This window comes from Elephas maximus, chromosome 6, assembly GCF_024166365.1.
Source record: "Elephas maximus indicus isolate mEleMax1 chromosome 6, mEleMax1 primary haplotype, whole genome shotgun sequence".
Classification (NCBI taxonomy): Eukaryota; Metazoa; Chordata; class Mammalia; order Proboscidea; family Elephantidae; genus Elephas; species Elephas maximus.
The window spans coordinates 71,563,873-71,572,528 of NC_064824.1; the positions used below are offsets into that span (position 1 = coordinate 71,563,873).

Below are 8,656 nucleotides of genomic sequence, written 5' to 3' on the forward strand. Positions count from 1 at the left end.
ACCCTGAAACAGCTGAGGTAAAAAGATACAAGTATTTTTTTATTTGTCAGGAAAAACAAGAAAACCCATAGAGGGCCTCACAGGCATGTCATAGAATTGGTGTAGTTGATCGGTGTGGTCTCTTTAAATGCTATTTTGAATACGTGAGTATGTCTCTTTAAATATTATTTTGAAATGCTATTTATTACTACTTAAGATGTAAATAACTCATTTTAGGTTAAAAACTGCATGACACCTGGGCTTCAAATATAATGCCCTATGTATAGCTTTTGAAATATGGAGCACCATTGCTACTCACTTAGGAACCTTGCTGATGGGACTGAGGCAGCCAATACAACCAGAAGCTGCTTGAGCTCAACAGCAAGCCTTGGCCTCAAAGTCCTTAAGCTCAGTAGCTCTACTTTCTTTTTGAGGTCAAAATACAAATGCCAAAATTTCACTTTCCACAATTTTCTATTTTTGCTAATTGCATTTACCTTGCTCTTTTTCTTTACATCCTACACAGTTTGACATTTAAAAAAGGTATTTTAGTCTCTGAATTTAAGCAAATTGGTTTACAGAACTACCCAGTGAGTAGTCACGGTGTCCTCGGTGCTAACACTGCTTTCAAAGCAGCTCAGCATTCCTTGGCTTCAGCTAATTTTAAATCGTATTTGCAGAGTTACTTCCTTTTTTTCTTCAATAAGTCAGAATGGCAAGTTCAATTTGGTCAGCTATTTCACTACTATTCTTTACAAGGGGATGGTGGAATTATAATGCTAATTTTAAAAGTAGCGAATCCATAGAAAGTTTGTGTTAGGACAGGAAAATGCTCTTCTGCTACAGACAAGGACCTTCTGGGTCTTACATTCTAGAAAGCCTTTTTTAGTAAAGAAGAGCCAATAATAAATACCTGGAACTACAGGAGAACATCTTTTGTTTTGGATTTTTAAAATGCTTGCTTATTTAATACTCTGTTCATGAGAAGGCTTAGAGGACAGCCAACTGAAGTTGAGATGGCGATTGATCACAAAATGGGTAGCACACTATTGACTTTGAAGTGATTCTGAAAAGCAAAGTAATGATATCTTATCAACATGGAAATAATAAAGGCACTTATCTCCAAATATAAACCAAAAACCAAGCCAGTTGCGATTGAGTTGATTCCGACTCATGGAGGCCCCATGTGTGTTAGAATAGAACTGTGCTCCACAAGGTTTTCAATGGCTGATTTTTCAGAAGCAGATTGCCTGGCCTTTCTTCCAAGGGTGCCTCTGGGTGGGTCTGAATTGCCAACCTTTCGATTAGTAGTTGAACACTTAACCATTCGTGCCACCCAGGGACTCTCTTCTCCAAGTATATGTGGGGCTAAAGTACTGTCCTTCACACATCCACATTTTTCCCTTGCCCTTAACCCCTCCTTTGGAATTCCCTCAGCACACTCAGAAATACCCACTACCATTTCATTGTCATCTTTGACTATGAAGAATAATAATAAACATTTTTATCAAAATGATATTTTCTTTAAAACCATTTGTTTCATTTTTTTGCCAGAAAAATGTGAGTAAAGTCTTGTATGTTCTGGATTCGTCAGTCTGGGACTCATATCACAGTTATCTGTGACCCCATTTTGTTTAACCAGTCTTGTCATTTCCACAAATCTCTCCTGGTTATTTGTTGCCTGCTCTGGTGGTCTGGCCCTGGACCCCTGCTCTTGGCTAGCTCCCTCTCTGTTGTTCTGCTCCACTCTGAGTGTGAACACAGACCCTTTCTGTAATTCCCCAGTGGAAGTTGAGACCAGGGTGTACTTCCGAGGGTTGGGGAAGGTTGCAGTGGATTAAATTCCAGAGGCCTGGATTTCAGACACAACTGCTCTAGGCATCCCTCATCACGTCCATCTAACCCACAAACAGATACCCTTCCAGAGTTCTGGTCGAGACAGCGTAGAAAAAGATGAGTCTCTTTTGCTTTTCTTTGTTAAGGACACAGAGTTTACATCCCAAAGATAAAAACAATTACCAGGACTGTGCTTAGAATTAAATTTCTGATTCGCCCAGAGGGATAGAGAGAAATTCCAGAAATCCTGTGATCTGGTAGCTTTAACAGGCTGAAACAGTCTGCTGTACTCCAGACAGCTCTCGTCCAGTGAGTCCACGTGGCATGGCAGACCAAGCATGCCTGAGCTCTGGTTTTCTACCTTGTTCTCTTTTTCTTTCCTTTCTTTCTTCATCCTGAAAGGTTTAGAATGTGCACATCTGTTTGAGGACTTTTCCTCCCTCTTATATATCTATCACTTCAAAACCTTCCTTGATGGTTCACTGCTTTAAAAAAAAAAAAAAAAAAAAATTTTTTTTTTCCAGGAGGTTTTTTTGAGGGACAACTCTGTCACCGCTTATCAGACTCAAGGAGATCTGAATTTTTTTGGTGAGGTAACAATGGTGTAATGTCCGATTTCTGGTAAAAGTTACTCACAGTAGTTTATTAGTTTGCTGTTAGCTGCCATTGAGTGGGCCTCCAACTCATGGCAACCCCGTATACGATGGAATGCAATGCTGTCCAGTTCTGTGCCATCATCATGATTGGTTGTGGATCGGACCATTGTGATCCATAGGGTTTTCACTGGCTGATTTTCGGAAACAGATCACCAGGCCTTTCTTCCTAGTCCATCTTAGCCTGGAAGCTCCAGTGAAACCTTTTCAGTATCATAGCGACACACACACCACTGACAAATGGGTAGTGGCTGGGTGTGAGGTGCATTGGCCAGGAATTGAACCTGGGTCTCCCTTAGCAGTTAACAATTAATTCATGCAAAATACAGAGGTATAGACATTGTCATATTATAAATGCTAATAATATAATGCCTGCTTCAGGATTTCATCAATCGTCCATCATCTTTAGATGATGAATCTAGGATAGTGACTATCAACTATCTTTCTGTCTGGATTAAAGGAAAATTTTTTTCACATTAAAAAAAAAAAAAAAACCACTGCTATCAAGTTGATTCCAACTCATAGCGGCCCTATTGGACAGAGTAGAACTGCCTTGTAGAGTTTCCAAGGAGTGCCTGGCAGATTTGAACTGTCGACCTTTTGGTTAGCAGCCATAGCACTTAACCGCTACACCACCAGGGTTTCCCATAGCTGTTGTAAATTCTGTATCAAGAAGACATGTGGTATTCAAAGTGTTATTTCTAATCACAGATGCCTTACTTTAGCCTCTTGAAGGCATATAGAATTACCTATCTTCAAGAAATACAGATGAAAGAGTAACACTAGAGAACCTATCTATGCTAATAAAAAAATTGGACTGTATAGCCCCAATTTATTCTAATGAATGTGGTCCCCAATACTTACACATATTCATCTACAAATATTTTATTTAAAGATGTGGGAAAACAAGATACCTACCAGAGAAGGTGAGTGGGATATATTCGTCTCCTTGGACCACAATGGGCAAAAATGAAAGTCAAATGCATAATTCATCCACCAGATTATTGACCTCTGTCCCAATGCTGAAGAGCCCCATCTACAATCCTGCTTTTTGGTGGGATTAAGGAGGAAGAGCTGCTGGGGGAGGGGGGAAAGAGTGAAAGGTTGTAGGAAAGTCAGTAAATACATTTCCTGTAGAGTAAATCAGCTGTTCACATAAATACTTTGCTCTGCTCTTATATAATCACTTTGAATAAAAACTAATTGCCTTGATTTTATAAGGCTCATCCATGAGGAAATAGAACAATAAAGACTACTTTACTTACTGGTCATCTCCCCAGTAGTTGTATTTGTAAAACTTGCCAGTGAGAGAGGTCCAGTGAGAACAAGAGAGCTCACCCTCCACTCAGGACGCGGCAGGAGCTCAGGGGGTGGACCTTCCCTGGTTGTTGAAAATAGAGAGTACGACATACTTAAAATAGTGCAATATTAGTAGCAGTCGTTTTTTTCTGTGTTCTCAAAACTCTTTATCAAAACCTCATTGCATTAACATTTTTATTTTCATTCCCCAGAGAGATTGTGAGCAACTAGATCACATCAGAAGATTTGCTGCAGAAATACATAGGCCTGGAAAATCTCAAATTTTCTCCCCCCTCGCCTCCCAGGGCTGTGAAAATGTATACATAGGAGAGGTGTGATTGACATAGTAGGTGGAAAAGAGGCAACAGTGAAAAGAATATGACACCTGCCTGTATTGGTTAGGATGCTTTTGGCTGTAAGTAACAACAGCAACAAAAAATCCTGGCTAACAGAAATTTAAATCAATAGAAAACAAAACCAAACCGCTGCCATCGAGTTGATTCCAACTCATAGCGACCTTGTAGGACAGAGCTGAGCGCCCATAGGGTTTCCAAGGAAACGCTGGTGGATTCAAACTGCTGACCTTTTGATTACCAACCAAGCCCTTAACCACTGTATCACCAGGGCTCCTAACAAAGAACCCACTGCTGTCAATTTGAATCCAACTTATAACAACCGCATAGGACAGAGTAGAACTGCCCCATTGGGTTTCAAAGGCTGTATATCTTTACAGAAGCAGACTGCCACATCTTCCTCCTGTGAAGCAGCTGGTGGGTTCCAACTGCTGACCTTTTGGTTGGCAGCCGAGCACTTTAACCACTGTACCACCAGGGCTGCTTTAATTCAATAGGGTCTTTTTTTTTTTTTCACATAGCAAGAAGTCTGGAGATGGATGAAAGCTTTATGTTGGTTAAGCAGCCTAGCGTATATCTGGGATCCTCAGCCTTCCCTTCATGATGGCAAGATGGCTCCTCTAGCACCAGCCATCGCATCCACATTCAAGGCAGTGCCTGGGCTTTACCTTCAATTACTGTCTATAGTACTTACTGAGCACCTATGCATCAGATATTAAACTAGGCACTGGGAGTAGAAAGATGCTTAACATAAAGAGCAGAAAGGGGAAACATCAGATGATTTTTTTTTTTTTAATAAGCAAAGCACAATCTTTCTTCAGAGTTTTCTGGAGTCTTCTCCTATGTTTCATGGGCAAGAAACAGATACATGGCCATTCCTAGTTCCATCACTGGCAAAGAGTATTGGGAGATCGCAGCCATAGACCAGTCATGACTTATTTTCTGAGGCTAGGGGAGACGGCAACTTTACCAAGAACAGTGTCTGCCACGATTATAATACCTGGACTTTACCTGCAATTGCTGCCCCTAGTACTCCTTCATTCATTTATTCAAAAAATATTTTTTGAGCTCCTTGCATGTGCCAAGTACAAGCCAGGGCCTGGGAATAGAAAGATGCATAAGATAGGGAGTTCCCAGTCCACTGGAAAACAGTGCAAACAAATAATTGCAATGCAATATAAGACATATTAAGGGGATATTGGGACTGCAGAAAAGTCCAACAGAGAAATGAATTTTCAGGCAGAGGATAAAGAGATGGATTGAGATCAGTAATGACTTCATGGAAGAGAGGGGGAGGGTACGTGCAATTCCACAGAGCACAGAGGATTTGATGGTAGAAAAGAGGCTGTGAGGGACTCAGGAGGCCCTGAGCTAGTTGCAATGGTCATGGGGTGTTAGGAGCGTTTATTAGCCCATGGATTCATTCGGCCTTTTGCCCTAGTCTGTATGTTGACTGGACGGTAACTGGTGTGTGTGAGTGTGTGTGTATTGACTACTCACACCACTGGTTCAAGGCATGTGAAGCAAAGAGCAATGGATAAAGGGCAAGGCTGATTTTACTTTGGAATCCTCTCTGGACAAAAAAAGTTTTCCCTTAAAAGTTGTAATCTCTTTACCCTTTCCCTTGTCCTGCCAAACTAAGTGACAGGAGAGTGGAAATTCACCATTTGGCACAAGAAGATCAAACCTTTAAGAGAAACAGAAGGGAGGGACACCTTTCACCTCACTGTTCCTGACACATTTCTGACCATCCACCCTCATTTCAGTAACTTCATTGGCATGACAAGGCAGACAAGGCGCGCAGTCTGTTACTACAAAGAGCTGTCCAGCTGCAAGCTCCACTGCTTACAAGAAAGGGGAAGGCCTGCAGCTCCCCTTTATAGTTACAAGGGGGTTTCAAGGGGGAAGGAGCCCAGTGTCTGCATTAGGGAAGACCAATTGGCAACAGACAAGGAAAACTTCCAAGTTCCCCCAACTGCTATGCCACAAAAGACCTGACTGGACTTGTTTATAAATGTAATCCTGCAATAGTGGCTAGGGCTCTGAGCGCATGCTGCGTAGTAAGCAATGGGTTGTAGGGGTTCCTTTCTTAAGTGGCTGATCAGCTAGTACACAGCAAGCCTTTTAGAAAGCATGGGGTTATGACATCTGACCTTAGAGAAACCAAGTGACATAATCCAATCTTACATGACTCTATCTTGGGTCTGACTAGAGAAAATCCCCTCATTGAGGGAGAAGAAGAATTGTCAGTCTGAGGAGACAGGAAGAGATTAACTCTGACAATTTTATTTTGGTCCAAAGATATTGTAGCTTAATAGTGATGATGGTTGTACAACATGATGAACTTGATAATGTCACTGAATTGTACATGTAAAAATGCTGAACGGATGTGAAGGGAAGAGGGTTGACATATTGTGGGGATTGCAACCAATGTCACAAAACAATTTGTGTAAAAATTGTTGAATGAGAAACTAATTTACCCTGTAAAGTTTCACCTAAAGGGCAATTAAAAAAAAAGACGGAAAGAAAAAAAAGAAGGGCAAATGTTTTGTTATATATATTTTTACCACAATAAAACAATAATTCCAAAAAAAAAAAAAAAAAGGGCAAGAACAACAACAACAAAAAGATATTGTAAAGCTAAACATGATCCCGCATTTCCACTCTTAGGTATATATCCAAAAGAATTAAAAAGCAGGAACACAAAAGATACTCGTATGCCAATATTCACTGCTCATTGCTGCATTATTCACAATAGCCAGAAGGTAGAAACAGCCTAAATGCCCATCAACAGATTAACAGATAAGCAAAATATGGTACAAGTATACAGTGGAATATCACTCAGCCATAAAGAGAGTGAAGTCCTGATACATGCTACAACATGGATCCAGCTTGAAAACATGCTGAGTGAAATAAGTTAGTCACAAAAGGACAAATATTGTATGATCCCAATTACATGAAATATCTAGAATAGGTAAGTGTATACAGACCAAAGCTTTATTAGTGGTTACCAGGGACTCTACTTAGAAGTTATAAAAAAGTAAAGAGAAGCATTTTGTCGCAACAAAAAAGATAATAGAAACAGTGCCTTTTTTGAGAGATATTTAAAAAATTTCTTTGCACATGTAAGACAACATGTGGTATTTATTATGTGGCTGGTAATTTGTTAACCATTAGGGTAGATGTTAATGCAAGCAGCAATGGACCAGGTGAAGTGGTCATTACCTCTCCCCTGGGGGCCATTTTGGAGTGATATTTTATTGTACCTTCCCACCATTTGACCACCTCTGTAAGCCAGCCCTTGCTACTCACTTCGCCAATAACTAGCTGTAAGGCTTTGGGTCGAATCATTTAGCCTTTTTAAGCCCTAGGTTACACATTGTCAGATTAGGATGCTATCATCTGCTTTACCAATCTTAGTGCATCTTTGACAGAGAGAGGCTCATGACACTTGTATGTGATGCTGCTCTGAAAAATCTAATATAGGTCCACAACCCCTTAGCCACATTTCTGAAAAAAAAAAAAAATTCTAAAAACTGGAAGTTATTTCACAACTCACTTGGCAGCAAAACATGGCATGACCTAATATGAAATTACCGATAATTTTTATTTATCTCACTTATTTTTTTTTAGTCTAAACCTTTACACATTTAGCTAGAGAAACGTAAATGTGTTTGCTTATGGAGTGCTGCCCAGACTCCAGTGGAGCTATTCCATAACGTATGACATATGCACTGGATCACAATGCTAAATTCCTTACATTTCTGAATTCTGAAACACATCTAGTACAAAGGGATTCAGATAAGAGATGGTGGATCTTGATGTCTAGATGTCATTATTATTTCCTTGTGGTTAAGTAGAGCTTCTCGAAAACCTTTCTAAATCCACGGCCACTTACTTTTGTTGTTGATTTGTGACTTAGGAGACCCCATGCCTCCTAAGAAATGCTCCTAGGGTTTTCTTGGCTGCAACTTTTACGGACGCAGGTCACCAGGCCTGTTTCTTCTGCGGTGCTGCTGGGAGGGTTCGAACCACCAACATTTTGGTTACTAGACAAAGAGCAAACCATTTGTGCTACCCAGGGACTTTCATGGCCACTTACTTTTTTTCTTACAATGTAGAGAGAGTCACAACAAACTCCTTTGTTCATGTTTTCACTTATGGGATATTCTCAAAATTCTTCAATGTCGAAGCTGAGAGGTATAAAGTTGTTCTAGATGATCAGATAGGTGAACTTGGGCACAAAGCATGTACATGACTAAAAGCAGGGTCACCTGCAGCAGAGAGGGGCCAGGTAGCTCAAGAAGTCATTCGACTCCCACATTCTGTCTTCTCAACTGCACAGCCTCTGCTCATAGCTGGTAATCTCTTCCCTGTGATTAAATCCATTTGATGGCACATTTAAAATCAGCTTTAATTGAACACTTGCTGTGTTTTAAAAATACTACTCTTCGTTATATGTAATCCCTCCCCACTCCCAATCTTACTACTTTTTTAAGCCAAAGAATTTCATTTTGTGTGTGTCTGTGTATGAGA

The 8,656-nt window shown here is 40.3% G+C and overlaps 1 long non-coding RNA gene across 2 annotated transcripts; it reads right to left on the reverse strand.

Annotated features, from left to right (window-relative positions):
- Nucleotides 1–3,372: 3,372 nt before the first annotated feature.
- On the reverse strand, nt 3,373–8,127 carry LOC126077803 (uncharacterized). Of its 2 annotated transcripts, none has more exons than XR_007517860.1 (4): nt 8,019–8,127; nt 5,132–5,219; nt 3,734–3,849; nt 3,373–3,542 (listed from the first exon to the last, which is right to left on the reverse strand). It is a non-coding gene; the product is annotated as an uncharacterized LOC126077803 (long non-coding RNA). The 2 variants fall into 2 exon arrangements; XR_007517859.1 differs by having other exon boundaries at nt 3,373–3,545.
- Nucleotides 8,128–8,656: the final 529 nt, after the last annotated feature.